This window comes from Bombyx mori, chromosome 22 (genome assembly GCF_030269925.1).
Source record: "Bombyx mori chromosome 22, ASM3026992v2".
NCBI classification, from domain to species: Eukaryota; Metazoa; Arthropoda; class Insecta; order Lepidoptera; family Bombycidae; genus Bombyx; species Bombyx mori.
Window position 1 is genome coordinate 17,686,227 of NC_085128.1, and position 23,150 is coordinate 17,709,376.

Genomic DNA, 23,150 nt, shown 5'->3' on the forward strand with positions numbered 1-23,150 from the left:
GTAGATATATATGGGCTCCAGTAACCACTGAACAACAGGTGGGCTATGAGATCGTTCACAAATCAAAGCAATAAATAAAAAAAATGAGTCGCAAAAAAGAATTGAATTTTTTAACTTTCTGTTTACGTTGAGATTGGATCGATCTAATTGTGGCGGCAGGTAATCTTGGGAGTTTACATCCATTAGCACAGCGCGTACTACGCTCCCACCGGCCCACAAACAGCATTTTCCACCTTATCTCCAATTCAGACTGGTTCCGAAGTTTTTATTAGAATAGTTTCGCCTCGATACTCGACTGAGCTGAAGGTTGTTAGATAACAGTAAAACTTATATTTATTATCTGCTCAGCAATAAGGTCGGCTTTCGTTTGGCAGCATTCAAATATCATAGTTTCATAATGAGCTGAACACGTTTTTGTGGATTACAACGAGCATTGGAGTCGATATGCGTAAAAAATATTTTTGTAAAGCTGCGTGCGTCGTGGTTGAAATAATAATGTGATAATTTGCAAGAAGTGGGATCAACTATTTTCATGATTTATTTCCTAAGACAAATATTTTATACAATTCGCAGATTTCTGAATTTTTTTTTAAGCAACTTATAGACTCTTGAAATTTTGAATGACCATTTATTAGGCACTAACCTTGTGCGCTTAGAAGAATCGCTTCAAACAATACAATAGAGAGTTTTCTAAGCTTTTAATTGAAAAAAATATTTCTTAACAAAGCAATTCTGCATGCAACTTAACACACCAGGAACTCAGAAGTTAAAGCAGCTCGTAAACTAAACGCAAGACAAAATAATGGCCAAGTCTATTGGGACGGAACGTTTCGGTTGATCGTGTACGCAGTTATAGATATTTTTGCTTACCTTCAACGAGCAAAAAAGCTGACTTTTATAACACACAAGCTCTTAAGCAACCTTATATGGAAACGGCTATCGTGTCTGGAATCCGTACGTGGCTGTCACCACGATTGTAGACTTAATTCTACTAGAATACGGTAATTTTTTCTTTGATACGCTTATGTCGTTCGCACGTTATGGATTGCGAATGTGGTGTGTAACTAGTATTGAAAAATGACATTAGAAGCGAATGCAAGAACACACGCCACGCGAGTAAAAAATGTCTAATTTTTTGTCTTCTTATTTGAATCTCGTTAGCGATTTTACAACGAACGTTAGACAGAATGAAAGTCGATATATAATGATCAATTAAATTTTGCTAATTAATGTATATAAAGCTCTTAAGTAAATAATAAAGAAGTACATACTTTGTAATTGAAGAATAATGTGAATCTACGCTATCTTATTTACCTACATATTTTTGCAGATATTCTCAAGCAACTATTGAAACACAGAGCACAGTACAAAGCGGTGGGGAAGGTACTATACCTATAAGTCTTTGTGGATAGGTAGGATATAGGGCGATAATATTCGTATCTATTTTGGTGGGTATACCTTTCTACAAGGCAGTTGAGATTTCGATCTCACGTCAGTCACCTATGGACTCTGGTAACAATACCATATATCTGGCTGGTCTGTCAGTCTTTTTTTATATATATATATTTTATTGCTTAGATGGATGGACGAGCTCGCAGCTCACATGGTGTTAAGTGGTTACTGGAACCCATAGATATCTACAACGTAAAAATGCCACCCACCTTGAGATATAAGTTCTAAGGTCTCAAGTATAGTTACAACGGCAGCCCCACCCTTCAAACCGAAACGCATTACTGCTTCACGGCAGAAATAGGCAGGGTGGTGGTGGTATCTACCCGTGCGGACTCACAAGAAGTCCTACCACCAGTAACGCAGCTGATGTCCACGAGCAATGGTCACCCATCAGAATAAGGTGACGATATGCTCGTTTGTCTATAATAAGAATTAAAAAAAAAACCGTTTACATTTATTTAACCTTCGTATTTTAAAACCTGACAAAATAGCAAGTCCTGTTTGACAACGGATCAGCAATCTAATCGATCATAATTAATTGAGTTGTTACATTAAGATAATTAATTACTGCGACAGCCATATCAAATGCGACCGACAAAGCCGAAGAAGATCTCTAAATTCAGTCTATTTAAATTTTTATCAAGGTCTAATTTAAATGCTTCGTTGCCTAGAATCAATGCGCAAAATTTTCACTTGAAAGTCTATAGCACATTTACTGTTCAAGTAAATTTTATGGCGTTTGAAATCAGATATTTTGATGATTTAAAGTAAATATAGCTGCCCAGTCAACAGCCTAAAGCTTTTTGAAACATATACAAACGAATAGGATTTATCAAATTTTCATTAATAAAATTATCTACAGCCGGAAATCGAGAAATGACCTCGTGGGGCAGTCGAGGCTAAGCCAATGCGATAAACAGAATATTGGTCGTAAACAATTTTGCGGGCCCGGACTGCGATCGCCATTCTGCAGTGGAGCAGCAAGTAAACTAAAGTAAACGGCCCTAAACTTCGTTGACTACGAAAATCCCAAAAGTTTTAGTCATGTTCCGAACAAGACGTCTCCACAACATTCGCTGTGAAATATATAAAACGTTTTTTTTTTCTCCATTGAATCTCCCAAACTCGAATGATTGTGATATACTGATACGGTCGCACTCTTTATATTATAGCGAAACTTATCCCGCTATCAAAATATTCAAATTTTATACGTAAATAACTAAATAGTACCGTTTTAAATTTGGTCTCTGATGACGATAGGAATTTCGTCGTTTTGTTCGACTCTAATATAATAACGTGGGTTTTTTGGGATGTTGTCGTTCTGAGGTGCTTTATTCGAACAGAATTTGATGTTGTTGATTGTGGCTGGTATACCGTTACTTGGTTTTCTCAAGAGTTCTAGTCTGAGTTGACAGCTGGAGTGGACAAGTGTAGGTTAGGCCAGGAAACTACATATCTGCGGAAGAATTTTGGATTCCCGCGGTCCTGCGCGCACGTGTGGGTGGACACCGGGGTGGTTTTAGCCGGTAGGAGTCCGGCACGCCCCTTCGCTTTTCCCTAGGCGAAGGTAGTCCATGAGGATTTCCCCCCGAGAAAAAAAAAAAAAAAAAAAAAAAGGAAACTACATATAATGCTCGTATCTCAAGGTGGATGACGGTATTCTCGTGGCTAGGTCTATGGATTATAGACCCTTTTCTTCTACTTTGTCGTAGCACTCTTATCTGAGCGATCGTGGTCGTCAATCAGTATCATTGCTGTGGGCAGATTTTATGTGCCTCGCGATCAATCGCCACTTCCTAAGTCTCTGTAAAAATAACTCGGTCATGATCTGCCGCGACTATCACTAAGTCTACGAAAGAAATAGGTTTATTAAAACTACTCTGCCAGATATCTTGCCTGGAGTGCCATCAACAATTGCACCAAGTTTCGTTACAAACGGTTGAATCGTTTTGAAACGCATAGAACGCAAGCATTGTTTTTCATTTATACAAATGAATAGATAAATAAACAGTTTATTTAACTTAAAAAAACAAAGCGGATACAAATTTTAGTGGATCACATTGATATAAAACATCTTTTTACTGTCTCCACTAATTGATATTTAAATTCGTGAGCCACATATATTATTGGTGATAGCGTTGATACAAACACATGTTGTATGTATATGTTTAGTTAAACGAATCAATCGGAATTTCCGTCACATATAAGAAGACTGCTACTTTTTTGTTTGCTTTATATACGTGCTCACGTCTCGCCCGTGGTTAAATGGTAAATGGTGTTAAATGGAAGTCTTTCGTGAACTGTCACCTGTATTCATAGGTAATCTTAATAAGGCGCAATGAAACTATGTTATATATACACATGTATGTTATATATACACATATGTTTAAGAAATATCACCTTCACACTACACCTACCAAGCTTCATCTCTGCACTCCCCTAAGGTAGACTGTTAGAGAATGCCTATGGCATTAAGTCCGCCTTTATACTGTCTAGTATAAGAAGTTACAAATAAAAAAAATAAAAGAAACTTTGTTTAACAAATAGCGGCAAAATATTTTTACGTTCGTATGCGGGTTGTTGCAACAACACACGCGTCAGTAAATACATACGCTACATACTTTGAATGAATTCATTTTGTGTTTGCGATACGAAACACTTTAAGTAATTACCTGTAGTGATATTTTTTTATTGGTTAAACTGCTTGGACGAGCTGGCAGCCCACCTGGTGTTAAGTGGTTACTAGAGTCCATAGACGTCTACGACGTAAATGCGCCACCCATCTTGAGATATAAGTTCTAAAGTCTCAGCATAGTTACAACGGCTGCCGGCTTCAGGCCGAAACGCATTACTGCTTTACGGCAGAAATAGGCGGGGTGGTGGTACCTACCCGTGCGGACTCACATGAGGTCCTACCACCAGACTCACATAAGGTCCTACCACCAGAAGATTAGAAGATTTAGATGAACATTTCAGTTCTTATAATTATTGTACTGAAATATTGTTTGTTCCCGATTTCCATTTTGTGATGGTTCGTGCGACTCAGCATTCTCTACTGGCGATAGGTAGCACTAACTTGCCTATTTTTGGGACTTCTGTAGCCATTTCAGTCCAGGCGGGCTGCGACATAGTTTACTGATTAGGGCAATACAAAATAAACGAATATTACAAGAGATGTTTATTTAGAATTTTGTTCGGAACTTTGTGTTTGTGCCTAGATTTTCATGAAATTGTCGTTACCGCGATTCAGACTAGCAGGATCTTCTGTTTGCCGATAGATACAACGGAGGATGAAAATGTGGCGCAAAATAAATAAAAAACGACTCGACTTAATATTTAATTCTATGCTTCTACACACACCTCCAATAAATTAGATTGGGAATTAGCATAGAGGAATTGCGCAATGAATTTCGAAAAAAAAAAAAAAAAAATGTTTTTTGTAATCTATTCTGGAGTCGGTTTGTTATCTATTGTAAAATGTCAACGGGTTAGAATAATAACGCGTTCTACTAGTTATAGATACTTGTGTTATATATGTGTGTTTAATTTATAAAAGGCTTGCATGTTCGTCTGTTTGTTGAGTAGTATTTTAAAAATAAAACTTAGGTAGGTTTTTACAGTTCTTTTAGGCGGCACTTGAATCCAAAATATCTGAGGTGTATTTACATTACATTATTTATTGCGGTTCGACTTCTTAGTTCATTGAAAAAATCGATATGAAACTAAGCTTATAAGATCAATTCCTTAAGTTTTTTGCTGAATTTTCTCAGTGGGTCGCGGTTCTGTTTCGGTGATAAATGCATTCGCAAATCAGTTTCTTTTGGCCTAATTTGGAATTTCAATTCGCTATTTCAGATTGAGCCCTCAGGCATGCTCAAAGAACTAGGAGATGGAAAAGTCTCAAGACCACGAGCACTCCTGCTAACCAAACAAAAAAACTTAATTTGGCGTCTCTTCAGTTCTGAGTACGATATCCTAATGAAAAATAAAACTAAATAAATGAACGCCAAGACAAAGTCAGAGGGGACAGCTAGTTAAGAGATATCGGAGTTACTTCGTCAAGGAAAATAAAATGGAACCTGTTTATAGTTGAATTATAGTTTAGTGCGATTCAAGTTTACCTTCTGCGAATTATAGGAAAATACCAAACGATATTGTCAAGTGACAATTTCAATACGTTATCTATTTTATTTGTAAAACGGTTCTCTTTGAGCTTGTTGCTAGCGCAGTTGTCTTGGGTGGGTTTGTTAAGTCATGGTAAGTCACGGGGCTGAATCGAATCGGGAGATTTTTAAAATTTTTTTATTACTTAAATGGGTGGACGAGTTCACAACTCACCTGATGTTAAGTGGTTACTGGAGCCCATAGACATCTACAACGTAATTGCGCCACCCACCTTGAGATTTAAGTTATAAGGTCTCAGTATAGTTACAACGGCTGCCCCATCCTTCAAACCGAAACGCATTACTGCTGCTGTTGCTACTATTTCATTAAAATAACAATTCTAATTCATTTAACACAATCATCTTCCTACGAAGCAATAATGTTTATGCGCATCAAAAAAATAGCCTACCCGTGCGGACTCAACAGTTCTTACCACCAGTAATTACGCAAATTATAATTATTGCGGGTTAGATTTTTATTACACGATGTTATTCCTTCACCGTGGAAGTCAATCGTGAATATTTGTGAAGTACGTATTTCATTAGAAAATTGGTGCCCGCCTGCGGGATTCGAACACATGGCTACTTGATCTCACATGTCCACTTTGGCTCTTTCGGTCAGTCAATTTACAAAGCGAATCGATGTAATTTGCTATAAATTAGATAAGATAATCAAAAATTAGCAAGCACTTAACGACAGCCGGCCGGTAACACGGTATAGGCATCTGCAGAAAGAAAATACAATTGACAATTCCCTATTAATTAATCAGGATCTGCTTTTGTGATATATAGGGTAAGGTAACCTAACGCCAGATGGTTCATGAGCTCGTCACCTATATCAGCAAAAAAAATACGACAGTGTAGTTCCGTGTGAAAGTGAAACTATAGAGTATCACAGAAGACCGTCGGTACTGAATATTAGATGGTAGTGTCCTGCTGGCGTGGCGCGGACATCGACCTTGCCAGAACCGTGTCAGGGAAATGCTTTCCTCCTATTTGTAGTGCACATGATGTGAAAGGTCCTCTACCTCAATGTTTAATTGAAGGATGTTTTGTTATAATCATTACAATACTGATTAGTTTCCTTATTACGTGCAGACGTGAATCGTTGTGTTCTTTAACGTTTGATTGGACCATTTTTTGCACGTAAATACCGGAATTAACTCATTTCCACGGTGATCCCTCAGTGATGTAAAGTTTTTTTGCTAAAACGAGGATTTGAGGAGTCGATAATAACAGCAACTGTGCCTTTGCCATTTTCGGCGATTAAAACCAGCGGTGACCATAAACTGCGAAGTGTATCTATGTAACTGTAAGGCAGACCTTCGAAGATATTAACAAATAGTTGAAGCTGACAAAACTATGAAAGACTAGCCTATGACGTTATTAATGTAAGCGTTGCTAGAAGGCTAACGAGTTGGCTGTTTATGTACCTAATAGTACTTTAATAGTTTGTAATAAAATTAACTGAATCTTGCATAAAGCCATGTTTTCTGTTCTAATACGCACATGAACACACGATCTGCCTAATGGTGAATCGTCACTGTTTGATCATAAATGTCAGCTGTATCAGGAGCACAGTTGAGCTATTGCTGTACTTCAGGACTGTTTTTAAGCCTCATTCGAAGGAGAGCATGTCATAGCGCTCAGGAAACAACGTAAGTACAGTTCATTCCAAAACCGAATGGTGCGTGGCAAATAATATACATATGGAAACGAACTATGGATGAATGCAGTCTTTCCATTTACTGGTCGAGGACTGTATGGATGAACGTGGTCTATGCGAACGTGATTATCGACAATTCGAAAAGATTCTGCACGGAGTCAGACTAAAATTTGACATTAAGTCTTAAACTGTGCCAAGCATTTTCCCTCTGAGTGTCCATTGCACGATACTCAGAGTCTGTGTTAAGTGTTACTTCTGTTAAGTGTCACTTCTCGATTTTAAACTGAGCTGATAGTTTAGCTGATGCTTTAAAATATTATGTGAAAATGTATGGTGCTAGTGTTGAAAGTTACGTGTTTTGTACTAAATTAATAATAAAATATAATTTAACCTAAGCTACATTTTGATATCAAGAAAAATCTGTTATATTTAACCTCAACAACGGACGGAGCTATTGTCATTGAAAAAGGACAGTCGGGATGGCCACTGATCACGTATACGATCATTGGCTATCGTCACCAGACGTCCGGTACTAAAAATGGATACGCACCAAATAGAGCAACCGGTCGATCGTTCGCATTGTAACCGCGTACAGAATACTAAATACCGTGGCATCGTCAAAATCGATAAAAGAATTCACAGACGAGTGTTTGGGGTGTGCGCTGTGTTATACAGACTTGAGTCTGTTGGTGTAGAAAGTTTTGAATGGAAAATAATACATCTTTATACAAATCTTTGAGGTTTGTTGTTAAGTAGTACGGCAGGCAAGGTCCATATTACTACAAAATATTTCAGTAAAGTCTTAGCAATCAAAACATTTTTCATTATCTTTTCATTTCTGTGAGATCTAAAAACAAAATTGACAAACTTTAGTTTTAGTACATAGTTTTTATAATATATTATATTATTATCTTATATTATACTAAATTTTTCATGCTGCCAATAAAGTAAAAATAAACTCGTGACGCAACAATATTGTCTCAAGAGCTGGTAAAAAAATCAATGGCAACGCCTCAACAAGCTATCTCAATTAGTCGATTATACTACAATTGAAAATGGAACATTGACTTTCAAATTTAGAAGCCGTCTGATTCTCTACCTGTTTTCTTCAGGATCGGTGGGTCTGGCTATCAACGTCTCTAGTCTCTAAGGGTTCAAGGTTAGCAGTTTCATGTTCACTACTAGCTCGGGCCTAGCTGACAAGTTACGGCACAGCTGACACTATGGCCGAAGTGTCACATTACGAACTCTTCCAAAAGTTCAACCAATACGGTGACCTTATAACTATAGGTAGTGTTAGATCTAAAAGCGTCTAACAGTATTGGGACGTGTCGCGTTGGATCGCGTTGATCCATCAGCATGTGTTGCCGTTGTAACTATACTTGAGACCTTAGAACTTATATCTTAAGGTGGGTGGTGCATTCGCGTCGTAGATTTCTATGGGCTCCAGCAACCGCTTAACACCAGGTAGGCTGTCGACCACCCACCTAAGCAATAAAAAAATGTGTCTAGAATGTCCAGGCTGTTGTTTGAGCCGGGGATGTAGTTAGCGGCTGCGATAAGAGGGTCGTGTGGGGTTGCTGTTACGAAGTAGCATTCGTAACGACAGCTATTGTCTAAATTCGAGTTCCAAGATCGGTTTACGGAGTTACAAGAGAAACTCATAAAGACGACCAGGATTAGTTGTTTTAGCGAACCTTGAAGGCTTAACTCCTTCATTGCCAACTGGATTTATTCCATGGCATTCAAACTAGTCTGACATGATTTTGAAGCCATTCAAACGTCGATGTCCACGCACCAGCATTCCGAAAACAAAATAGAACGTGTTTGTCACAAGACCGGTAGCTATATGTGAGTGCGTATGATGTACACGAACGTGACTGTAATAACAATGCGCATCGGTGAGGGATGCTAGTAAAACTCGGGAAATGTTAAGGAAATCTATACTGTACAGAAAACATCGCTATTATGATTATTATTATTATTATTTTTATATTCTAGATAGGTGGACGAGCTCACAATCTACCTGGTGTTAAGTGGTAACCGTAGCCCATAGACATCTACAACGTAAATGCCGCTACCCACCTTGAGACATGAGTTCTAAGGTCTCACTTTTAGCAGTACAACGGCTGCGCCGCCCTTCAAACCCAAACGCATTACTGCTTCACGGCAGAAATAGGCGGGGTGGACTCACAAGACGTCCACCACGTAAGTAAGTAAGCAAGTAGTGTATTCTATTGACTAATATTGCACACAATAATTTCACGATTACGACACGATCTCTTTTAAAATTTTCAGATAATTGTGATTGATTTTTATCAAGATATGTACCTCATCATTAAATGGAATGGTTGTGGAAAATGTGGAGGGAATTTATTATTTATTAATAATTCGGGGAAGGCTTATGTACACGTGCAGACTGATAATACTGATGACTCCAGAGAACGCGCATTGCTTAGCAGACTGGTCTGAATGTTGTCGTTAGAAGCTTACTCTTCCACACACTTATAGAGAATATAAAGAAGAAGTGCACAATGCTAATATTTTTTAAAATAATGCATAAAAGATACATTAAATCAATAAAGAAAACATCACACACACTACATACCATGTATTTGACGCACACACGCATGCATACTATTTATTGTCATTGTCAAACTTTTGTTCTTGACGTCTGTGGTCAAATTGAGAATAGATTAAATATTGTTTGTCCTTATTAATAATAATTTGTGAGTCCGCGCGGGTGGGTACCACCACCCTGCCTATTTCTGCCGTGAAGCAGTAATGCGTTTCGGTTTGAAGGGTGGGGCAGCCGTTGTAACTATACTTGAGACCTTAGAACTTGTATCTCAAGGTGGGTGGCGCATTTACGTTGTGGATGTGTATGGGCTCCAGTAACCACTTAACACCAGGTGGGCTGTGAGCTCGTCCACCCATCTAAGCAATAAAAATTTTTTTTTTTTTTTTTGTAGTGTAGTCTTGGCGAAATTTGTGATTATAGAAGTATAAAATACAATCATAATAGTGTACAAACTTACAATTCCAATTAATTATAGTCGAATTTCGACTACTGCGGGACCTCTAGTCTGTATTATAGAACAAGCTAGCAGTCCGTGGCGATCCAACTCATCACATTGACAGCGCAAATAAATCTTCAACGCAAAACGTCAAATACAAAACGAAACGTCAAAAACCTGAGCGGGCTTAAAATAAAAACCGACAGCATTGCAACTGGCTCGATTCACTTCAGTATCGCGAAAAAACTGCATATCTCTTGATGTAACTCAAAACTTAGCAATGACACAGTGCAGTAAGATACTTCCAGATGGTTTATTTTGTTATTTACGTGCGATAATCGTGAAATTGTTAAAAGACTAGTTTTTATAACAAGCTATGTTGAACGGTTCACAAGTTTGAAGACCAAATTACTCTAAGCATGAGTAATTGCGTTACATATTTTATTTATGGGTGGTATCTTGGAACCTTCAGTAAAAAAATTAATTTAAAACGGTATTTATCTTTACGGTTTATGCATAAAATTACTGCTACAAATTTAGCTTGAGTTATTATTACAATGATATTAAATTAGTAGGAGCAAAGCGCTAAGCTTAATAATTTACAAATATTTTCATCGTGGAGTTGACTTACTGCAAGATTAGTCGACGTGTACACAACTGTAATGGACGAACCAGTAGGTAAGTTACAATGACGTTTTTTAGACTTGTCACTCGTCAGAGAACCGTCGTTCATGATGGGCTGCTTTCGATGGACGTCTGCCAACCTCCTGCTACAGGCAAGAAAGCCTTAAATACTTCTACTTAAAAGCAATTTAACCCTTAACGGAAAGTATCAAGTTCGAATGTTGCGTGCAAACTTTAACGAGTTATGTCTTTCAAAAACCGAACAATTGATTTGTGGTAGTGTTTTTTTGGCCTGGCGACCTGACTCTGCAGAACTGCCTGGGCCCATTGTATGGAAATGTTGGTCCGGATTTTGTTCACAATTATATTATGTAGCTTAAACAACTCGAAGTCAAAAGTCAGTGGTTTGTCGCGGTGAAATCGCAAGCGTGTCGTAGACGACGCGTGCTTGCTACTCAATATAAAATGCTGGGATAATTTCAACTCTAACGACTTGAACTAAGGTGTATTTATCAAGATCGACTTTCACTGTTGCATGAGTAACGGTAGAAATTTTTCAGTACTGTTGATCGTTTAAGGTTAACCGAATGTCAAAAACAATAGAATTACGCGGACGGTGTCACACTGTGTCAGCTAGACGCACATTTGAATGTCTGACTACGATTGTTTCTAGAAATATACCGGAATGTGCCAATATATTTGCTTTGTTTTTTTCCTATTAGTTGGCTAGTAGCTTAGGGACTATTCCAGCTACGCCCAGACAGGTAAATCAGCTCACGGACCCAACCTGAGAGAATTTGCTAACACTAGCCCTAGCAGAAGCTCTTCGCAGAGTCTCTGAGAAAATCCGTTGAGAAAGATAGTGGGCTGTCTCTATGAGGTTATTTTCCATCTAACCCTAACCGTTTGAAAATATATCATCTCAAATATTAACTCTTGATTGTTCATTTCATAGGAGTTAATAATTCGTTACAGAAAACCTGCCTAGAAGTTAATGTATGGAACTGGCCTAATCCTGTACTTCTATTCAGTGATTCTATGGCGAAGTTGAAATCCTACAGGCAGGTACTAATTTTTCCGCAATGAAGGAATAAAATTTGAGTTTTTACGTTTCAATCTAGAGTAGGTATTGTGCTAGAATCGTTATAAAATAAAATTTATATTTTGACCTCATGTCTCCGAACTGTGAGGTCGACGGACTGGTACGGATTGGTACAAGGGAATCCGATAATGTGTACATAGCAAAATATTTTTCCCTATTTTATTTCACAATATATTTGTATATTATATAGAGATGCGATAATTAAAAAAAAAACTATTCTATTTACTACATATAAGAGTGAATAACTCTACAAGCAAGCGTAATACGTCAAGGAATGTAGGCAAGATACAGTGTGCCTAAGAATTCTTAAGAATTGCATACATTCGTAGATTCGAAAATTCGTCACCTTCTGAAGCTGGTCGATAAAAAGGCGCTAAAACATTCATACGATCACTATTACAATATACAAATTGAAATTCCACTCACTGGCCACACGTCAAGCGCCGTAGTATTTTTACTACGATAGTAAATATTAATAAATGTTAATTTATTATAACAAGTATTCAGCAAATAGTAAAGTTCTCTTGTCGATGTTATAATGTATTATAATTTTATACCGTGTCTTAGTTTTCGGGCAATAATTATGGTAATTGTAAGGATTAAGCAATATTAAGACAGTGTTTCACGGACACTTCAAAAGTGGGGATCTAATAAAAAAACTTATTGATACATTTAGATCTTTTGAATAATAGACTTTGATTTATGTTTTGTGAGTTTCTTCATTGTAAATAGTTTTATACATGTGGCATACAAATCATTGCATTAGGTTCATCAGAATGTTAATTGCTTATTATAATAACTAATGTTATTAAACTTATCTAAAAATACTTTCGATATATGAATACCAACACACATATTTATTTACACAGGATACAATGACATATCTATTATTTGAAAATGCAAAAATATAAAATATATACGTGACTTCTTGACTCATATTTGGTATTTAATTTTTTATGGGGTATGGGTCTTAAGAACCCGTCCCGGTAGGTACCACCACCCTGTCTATTTCTACAGCGACTAAGTAGTGTTTTTTTATTGTAAAGCTTAAAATAAATAGATATATGTAAATATGTTTAATGATAAGAAAAAACTTAATAGTATATAAGTATACATGGTATAATTAAATCCGGTTTCACGGTTTTATCTCGAGTACATTTTTTTTTTATGATTGAAAGATGGTGGAAATATGATTGGAAGATTGAAAGAAAGGTGGCCCGGAGGCCTTTCCGGTTTCACCAGGACAGGTGGGCGAGCAAAGGCTCAGCCAGGAGGGGTGGGATTTGCTAAGGTGCCCGAGCGCCTCCGAAGGAGACCTAACAACTCAAGAGCTTCGCGAATGAATTTACTACCGGATCGGAATCGCGACCCGCTGAGAAGATCCGGCGAGAAACTCAGCGGGCTGATGCATGGGTTAGGTTGCACGTCGACTTCTTTAACGAGTTCGACGAGTACGGTTACCGGGGTCCCTAAGCTTGCTCCTACTGTTAGAGCTGAAGGTATCTAATGCAAGAGTTATTGGATCTGATGGATCCGTAAGGACGTGGGTACATTACTACGAACCATTCGAACACTTTAGTTTACATGGTCGCGTCCGACTAAGAAGGGTATCCGTAGCTTTCTATATAAAGTATTACTTTTGGCATCAAAAGTAATAACAGTACTTCGAGGTCTGGTTTGTTTGTTTGACTTGGGTTTTAATCTTCACAATAAGACGCTCCCAGGTGTTAAGCACCAACCATCCTCTGTATTAAATTAGGATGTTCTTTTTTTTCAATATCCTCCCGCGCCATAAATGGAATTAGTTTGTCTTCTCTAGTAACTATTATAAGGTTGGTCTTGGATATTCACATCTGATAATTCAACCTCACTTATATTGCGCGTTCTCATTGACTTTGTGATATTTTTTTGATTTTGTTTTAAAAGTTCCGCTTTGAGTATGTTCCTTATCTCTTTTATGTAGTCAATCCAGTATGTCTCATTATTCTGTACTGAGTTATGCATTACGTCGAAACGCGTTTTAATATTTTTATTAAGCCAAAAAGTACATAAGAACATTTCAAAGGAACATATTTTCTGGGCGCGTGTTTACACAACCAATACGATAAGAACATCAAAACAAGAAATATATTTAGCAATAAGTTGTAATGCTAATCGCGTAATCGTCTTACCCATGCCACGGCCCGTACAATATAGATGAGAGCCCAAAAATTCTGTAGCAATCCGGATAAAACATTCACTTCAAAGCCGGCCGCAACCATAAGGTTCGATATTTATCACCCTTCACCTACACCGAGCACCGTAAAAAGGTTAGCCTTTGATTGAAAAACGACATGTTTCCCACAAAAAAAAAAAATACAAATCGAGAGATCCACTCCGAACAACTCAGCTGTGTTATTGAAAAATCGAACGATTCGACTCGGATTAAACCCAGTTATTTAGCTACTGTTACATATGATCCTAAATTATTGACCATAGAATCATGGGCTGTCGTACAAATCGATTTTTTACAATCAATCGATATTACGTTGTATTAAGCGATTGAATACGATTTGCGTAAATTTCTTAGTTGAATGCGTGACTAGGATTTTGACTTACGATTCCCATTTCGATCATAACTCTGCCCGAACCGACGTGATATAATCGACTATTTAGTTGTGTATTTAATTCCCTTCACTAAGCAGAATGTCAATTGTTTCGTGTTGCTCTTGACCCGTTTTGCTGACAATATTGTTCGATTCACAAACATTGTTGTCATAGCCATAAACGTTGTAATGCGAAATGAATTCATAATATAAAAAAATCTGGATTGTTGAAATCGAAAATTGTGGTAAGCTTTACAATATTAAAATAATGATGTTTCTGTTTGTTTTCCTGTTACTTCACTGACTATTTGTATTTTGTTTGTTTTCTAAAGCAATTTCTTAGAATTTGGAACAGGCTGCTTGTCCAAAAAATGTTAACATTGACGAAAGACTAAAACATCAGTTAACTTCCAAAATCTCAAAGCCTCGATAGTTCATCGACCCGAACCCCCAATCAGGCCATCTATAACTAATAACAAACATCCTAATATAAATATCTCGGCTCGGTCAATTAAACTAGAGATCGGATTGTAAGACGAAATGTAATATGGCATCACGCTGAGCCCTCGGCCGGTTCTATGAAATTTATGGCATCTTCCAACCGAACCGAATTAGCTTAAGTTCGTTGCGACATTCTATGTGATGGTAAGCTTGTCGGTCCGTGTTTTCATAAAATATATAGGACACTCATATAAAATATAGATTATGGTGTAGCATAGAGAAAATATTGTGATACTTTTGTTTGTCATGTTTTGATTTGAGTACAACTAAGGGTTGTCATCAAGGGAGGGCAATGGTAACCGATAGGTTTTTCTTTTATTCTGTTTATCAAAATTATAGCGTGAATTAAAATGGGCAATTTTAATGTTTCAAAATTTTTTTTATTGTATAATCAGATTGTTGGTCTTCTTCACACATTGGTCTCTGTACCGTTCTCATTGTAATAACCAACTTGAAATGGTTTACTTCTAATTAAATGTCATCAAAACGTCATCAATGTCTCTGATTTTCACAAAAAAAAGAGAGAAAAAATGATAGTCTTGACAAGATTGTGGGTTTTTGACGAGCAAATCGTTGGGCGATTTTTTTTAAATTACCTACCATCGCGCATTTTGTGTCCTCCTCTTTTGAAATATTTCAATTTAATATACAGCCGATCCGCTGTATTCGGCGAGGTGTTTTTTCCCTTTTACTAAATATTTACTTTTAAACATTTAATTATATGATTTATCTTGCAATAACGTGATAAATATCAGTTTATTTATATCCTGTAGAGTTCATAGCGGCTCTCTTAGTCTTCTAGTCAGAACCAATGGTTACTCCGCCGTAGTACCGATAGAATGTTTAAGCTTTTACAAATTCATAGTCTATTCTACAATTAGTGCTCCAGATAAGAATTGTATGGGAATTAATATGGAATAGACACGGGAACACGACTGCTATGGCCGCGTCAGAAGACATACTAATAGAACCACAAGGAGGGTGATGTGGCATCATATCCTCTAAATAATAGTCTAATGTCATCTGCAAAAGTGAATTGAAAGCCTGTAGGGGGAGCGTTTTGTAGTCAGCCCACTGAGTTTCTCGCTGGAACTTCTCAGTGGGTCGCGTTTTAGATCCGGTGGTATATTCTGCGAAGCACGACTCTAGCTAGTGCTATGGTGTTAGCAACATCACCAAGTTAGAGCCCCGTCAGCCCACCTACTCTCAGGTTACGCTGGCATAACCTCTAGGTTACCAGCTTAGGTAGGAAAAAGACCAGTATCTTGTCTTTCCTGCCACGAGGTCATTATACATTCCGTTTTGAAAGTTCCCATGGTTCGTATAAATAAGCTCACGATTCAAGGTTGATGACGGAATGTATGTACTTTGTAATGTTCATGGTAACACCTGGTGGGAAACTCCTTTAATTTTATCAGGTGACCCGTCTTGCTCGTTTGCCTCTTAGTTGTTATAAAAAAAAAAAAAAACTGTTGTGGATGAAATAAAAAAAATTAAGGTGGCAGTATTTTATTAATAAAAGTGAAATAGTACAAAAATATTGATAAATACTTTACACATGTAACAACCAAATAAATCAAGGTCCTTAAGGTTCCATTTTGGTATGTTGTAACTATGCAACTTAACATGCATATTACTACATCAAATTACAATTTGTCGTGATAGGACGTCTTGTGAGTTTGTGAGTAAAACAGTAATGCGTTTAGGTTCAGAGGGTGGGGAAGCTGTTTTACTAAAAAACTGAGACCTTAGAACCCATGTCTCAAGGGGGGAGGCGGCATTTACGTTGTAGATGTCTGCGAACTCTGGTAATCACTTAGCACCATAGGTCATAAGCTGGTTCACCCACCTAACCAATGAAAACCAAAATTAGGTGCTAATAATTTTAAACCTTCAAGCTCAAACGCCATTAAATAAATAAATAATAATAAATAAATATTTACTAACAATCACGCCACGTTAACTGGTCCCGTGATAAGTTCGTTAAAACCTGTGTTACAGGTACCAGATAACGGAAATAAATGTAAGATTTTTATTATACACATACATATATTTAATATACATCCATAACCCTGGAAAAGATATTTATATTTATCATAAAAATATCTTCCCTTGACGGGATTCGAACCCGCGATCCCCTTATGTAGTGACCATGTCACTTACCACTACACCAGACGGCCGTTAATATAAAATATATTCTTTTCTATGACGTATTCCATAATGTATGCTTTAAATAAACCGACGGATATCTATATATTTTGTTTACGTCTTTCGGGCAGGAAGCATAGCGTAAACTCATTGACCTCACGACCTCAAAGCACCCTGTTTAATTCATCGTGAATGATAATTTAAAATCGATTGTACTCACAATGGACACGGCGACGTCGACTGCGTTACTTCTTTACACGATTCGATAAGTTCACATCGAGTAATCTGATATCGATGACCGGTGGTCATTGTCCACCTGCCATAAGACTTATGGTCAGTTCAGTTCATCCCTTTCTATGAAAGCGTACCCTTAGTGCGTCAGACAAAGACAGAAGATTCCGTTTCATCGCGCGGCCATCGATAGGGTTGGTTGTAATTCGATATTTCTTTGATTCTTGATTTCTCAATTACGAATGTTTTGTAATGTCGCGGAAACTATAAATTCTATGGGACGTAAAGAAAGTTCGAAAAAATACATTAAATTTAAATAAGAACGATGACAGTTTTATTCGTTTGTAATGCAATTTGATATCAGGTGAGCAGCTGATACTGACCGATGCGTTCCCATGACCCCGGAAGACTCTGATAAACAACTTTGCTTACGAATAATAATTAAAGAAATCGGAAAATAGTAAACAAAGACATGTCAATTTCAAATGACAATTTAAATATTTTAATGAATCCCCCGGTCTTGTCTTGTTAGGTCTATTTCGAAGCAAAGTACATTACCTTTATTACATTATAGGTGTACCCGTCCGCTTCGCTGGGCATTATTATTTCTCACCCCCACAAGGATTCTCATCATCATTAACGCCCCCGCAACTGGTATAGGGAGTCCAACACTCGTATAAATATTAGCCTATCCATTAAGTACATGTATTTTCTACATGAATACCAAGTTTCAAGTCAATCGGATGCATGGTTCAGTAGTTATAACGGAACATCCGTAATTTATTGCTGGTGGTGGGACCTTTTGTGAGTCCGAGCGGGTGGGTACCACCACCTTGCCTATTTCTGCCGTGAAGCCGTAATGCGTTTCGGTTTGAAGGGTATGGCAGCCGTTGTAACTATACTTGAGACCTTAGAACTTATATCTCAAGGTGGGTGGCGCATTTACGTTGTGGATGTCTATGGGCTCCAGTAACCACTTAACACCAGGTGGGCTGTGAGCTCGTCCACCCATCTAAGCAATAAAAAAAAAAGTGTGTGTGTCCGCTCCGACGCACGACTGGAGTTTACTGGATATAAAAAATTAAACGAAACAATACGAGAAATAGTTCTATATTACGACAACACGATACACTACAGATTATTAACAAATTAACGAGACACAAAACAAACGACTAACAAATATATGAAAATACAATAATGAGAGAAACGCGCGATCAGTACGAGGCTTTGTGGCGGACTGCCGGCGCATGTACTAGCATGTCACACGAAATGCGCATAACGCATTTCGTGTGACATGCTAGTACGATTTTGGTCCCCATAATTTTCATACCCCGGGCCTATATATGTAAATCGATTCTAAAGGAGTAAACTCCAACAAAACACTGTAGAGATTAGTAATCCGATAGACTATATAAGATCCCCTTGCCTAAATTCCCACAATATAACCAGTAGATACAGTGCGCAAGTATTCTTAGAATCAACATACTGCAGCGGTAGGCACGACACTCAACACGCTGTGGACATAGAACTAATTAAACATTCTTTGTTTCTGTACCACTGCGCTGTCAAGCGATAGACTAGTCTGCTCGCAGAAGTGGCAGGTGGTATATTTAATTTAATCCTTAAGTTAATACGCAAATAAAAAGATGCGTGGTGTCGTAGGACACCGGATAGGAACGTTAGTTCCTTATTAAAAAAATATTAATTTTAAGTTCTATTCGAGGTATAAAGAATAATTATTATTCGGGTTTACATTTTTAATTATGATTTTTTAATGATAAAAAAAAAACTACTTTACAAAGTTATCAACTTTATTTTATTCACAATTATTTGTAAAAAATATATAATAATAATAGACAAGGAAACAACTATTTATATGAATAATAATAATTAAGCTTAATTATGTTCTATCACAGAAAACCGTCATCACGTAGACTATACATTAGACACTGTATAGCCATCATACTAAGACTATACATAAATAATAAAAATCTTACGTTACGGACGTTTTTTCCCAATTAGTGTACCCCTCCCCATCGTCCCATAAGGAGCTTCGTTCTAAAAAGCTAAACGTCGCTGTGTTTGTTGCCTTCGATTGTTCAATTTCTTAGATCTAGTTCGAGTTATATCTTCCTAACTTTAAGAGGGAGGTTTTATCGCGTAAGGAAATCTATTGATTTATAAATTCTCCTTAAGTTTTCACATTTGTAATGGCGTTGGGTTTGAAACCATAGTGTGTTTTGTCGAATCTTTTTAGATTTTATTTTCAGCTGGAGAACGATAGAGATGTAGGTATTTAAGGATTCAGTAAAAACTATTTTTCTAATCTATGTTCTTAGCCACGGCAGCTCAAAGACTAAATTCTATTTGGTGCGAACGTTAGACGCGGGCGCGACCAACTATTTGCATAGGTCTTATTGCTTACAATTCAACCTTATTCGTAGCAAGCTAAGGTTACATTTGCTTGTGTATTCCCCAGTGAATGTCACCGTATGTGTGACGTAATATCAGTTCAGTTGTTGGACAAATATTAGTGTATAGATGGTAGGTGCTAATCACGTTAACAAACCTATGATTATGAGACCGAAAGAATAACTAGTTAGGTACGTTTGTTATTTTTTTAGTGTTACTCGGCTTTGTGAGAGTAAATTACTGACTTTTTTTTGTAATTCTGTGTGGAACACATTGTGTAGATATCAGATTAGAGCTTCATAATAAAAATTGTTATTACTCTCGCTATTCTAAAATTTCTTAATATGTATGTGCCAGATTCGTGAAGCCTTTTTTTTTTTTTTTTTCCTCCCTAAGCTGATGACCTTGAGAGGCTATTTCAGCGTAACCGTGGCTAGTACGTGAGCTCACGGGGCTCAAACCTGATGACGTTGCTAACACGAACCCTAGCAAGAGCCGTGCTTCGCAGAATCTACCACCGGATCGTAAACGCGACCCACTGAGAAGATCCGGCGAGAAACTCAGTGGGCTGTGTCTGAGAGTTAATTTACTCGTCGAGCCCTTCGTCGCAAGCGACGGGTTCGACGAGAACGGTGACCGGTGCTTGAAGTACCTAGAAGCACCGTTAGTGGATCGGGAGGATCCGAGATGACGTGTTTTGGGCGACGTCGACTGCTTTCCATTCTGTCGGCAGGATCGGGAATGTAGTTACCGGCGGCCACGATGAGAGGGTTCTCGTGTCGTGCCGCTTTATGGAAGTGGAACCCGTGAAGCAAATAGTGTTGTTTGTATTGATAATTTATTTTGTTCAAAATACAGTGAGAGTATTGAGTTATGGAAAAATAAATGTGGATGCGTACCGAAAAAGATGATAGGAACGGTTTCATTCTTATTTTGTTTATTACCTATAAAGGTAGACTTTACCGCAGCCTGTCTGATGGTGAGTGGTCGCTGTCAGTCATATATCTCAGAAAATACCAAAGGCACATTAAAACTGCTGTGTATCGTCAAGGGCCCTTCTTAAACGTCATTTGAAAAAGGTTATGTTAGAGCACTCGGAAAACCGTGACTGTAGAATGGAGCTTTCACGTGTTTTACATAATCTGTGGAGATAAAAACAGAAAACGATAATCTAGTTCCAATAAATGCAAACAATTAACACTTCAGTGCCACGGGAGAAGTGATTCTCCATATCACAAACAAGACAATATTTATGTAACCTATAACATTGATTTATAATGAAATCATGATATAAACATTTCTGGTTACTGGTGATAGGACCTCTTGTGAGCCCGCACGCGTAGGTTCCACCGCTCTGCCAGTTTCAGCCGTGAAGCAGTAATGCGTTTCAGTTTGAAGGGTGGGGCAGCCGCTGTAACTATACTGAGACCTTAGAACTCATATCTCAAGGTGGATGACGTCATTTACGTTGTAGATGTCTATGGGATACGATAACCACTTAACAGCAGGTGGGCTGTGAGTTCACCCACCCATCTATGTAATAAATAAAAGATGAAATATTATTACTTACTCTCTGTGTATTTAATATTTAATTTACGAACTGACGCAACTGCCCTTCATTACATCTACATACATATTACAACGATTACGTTAATTTAATAAAAACGAATTAAACATTAATCACGCTTTCAAAATTAGTTAGTTCAATAAAAACACATGGCCTAACTTAAATTATTAATTATTGAAAAAAAAAACATACCTACTTAATCAATTATCGTTCCGCACCAGAATGAACCGGCACACCTACGCAATATTTCTCGTTTGTATAAACACAGAGAACTGCTAACGAGACACAGGTCCTGACAGCACGTCTGTCTGTCTGTGCATACCTTTATCTCGCGTTCGGACTCAGTACATACTAATCTGATCGCTTCTTGCTTTCAATCATATTTAAGAAAGATTAATGTGGATATGTAGTATACAATAAAGTCATTATTAAATTCAAGGTACTCAAAATCATTCTCCCCAACATTTAGGCTTGTAATTAACTGCCTAGCTACGGAATGTCCTGATTACTATTACACGTTTTTCATCCAGGAGCTTTAGGGAGAGTCTTCAGTGGTACACAGCGGTTTGGTTAAGATCTTCGCACTGCGGATGTCCATTGCTGGCGCTAAGCATCCAGCAGATGAGCTATTCGTTCATCTTAGAAACTAAAAAGTCACACCTAAACACGATACCTCACAAGAAGTTTTAACAGTCGATATAATTGAATTAATGCGTTGATCTTCCATAATAGTCTGTACACACAAGCAAAGATTAACTCATGAAATCGGATAAAGGAGTAATAAGCGGCGTCGAGTACCTCGCGATACCGCAAAGTTTATGTCATGCCGCATGAAATTTATGGCGCATGCAGCCAGCCGCATGGTAGCACGATCAGCTGTTTATTTCATATTATTTATAAGTGAGGTGAGTAATTTCTTTGTACGAGGCGCGTAGGTCACTTTTTAATGTTCGCACGAACCCGTTGGATCCAAGTATAATAGCTTGTTGATTCCGCAATATTTTTTTCCTACCTAAGCTGATACCCTTGAGAGGTTATATCAGCGTTGTCCTATCGTGTAGGTGAGCTCTCGGGGCTTAAGCCGGAGGTGTTGCTTACACTGGCCCTAGCAAGAGCAGTGCTTCGCAAAATCTACCATTGGATCGGAAACGCGACCCACTGAGATGATCCGGCGAGAAACTCAGTGGGCTTCCCACAATCAGCAGCGAGCATAAAACAGCAGAACTTGTAGTTTAATGAAACTCTATGCCAAGACTGACAGCTATTTTTAAAGTATTTACTGAACCACTCCCATAGTCCAGGATTGTTCATTAACTATTTTCTCCATTAACAATTGTATGGAAATCTTGTGACGCCCTTATTCAACAGTTGATGTCTTTTGGTTGAGGTGATTACGAAAAAGAAGACTACATTGGCTTCGGTTTGAGAGTCAGGGCAGACTTTATTACATCCGCGTGTAGGTGGGTATCGCGTTGTGGTATGTAAATCATTACCACTAAGTGGACCATGGGCTCGTCTGGCCGTTGAGAGCAATAAAAGGCTGTGATCAAGTAGGAGTTTACACCTTCATCACCGTTCTGCTTTATGCTGGATCTGCTCGTGAGTGATAAAGTAAATATCCGTGCGAATAAAACATTTGAAATTCATTAGTGTAATAAACGTCAATTTCCTCCTCCATCAGT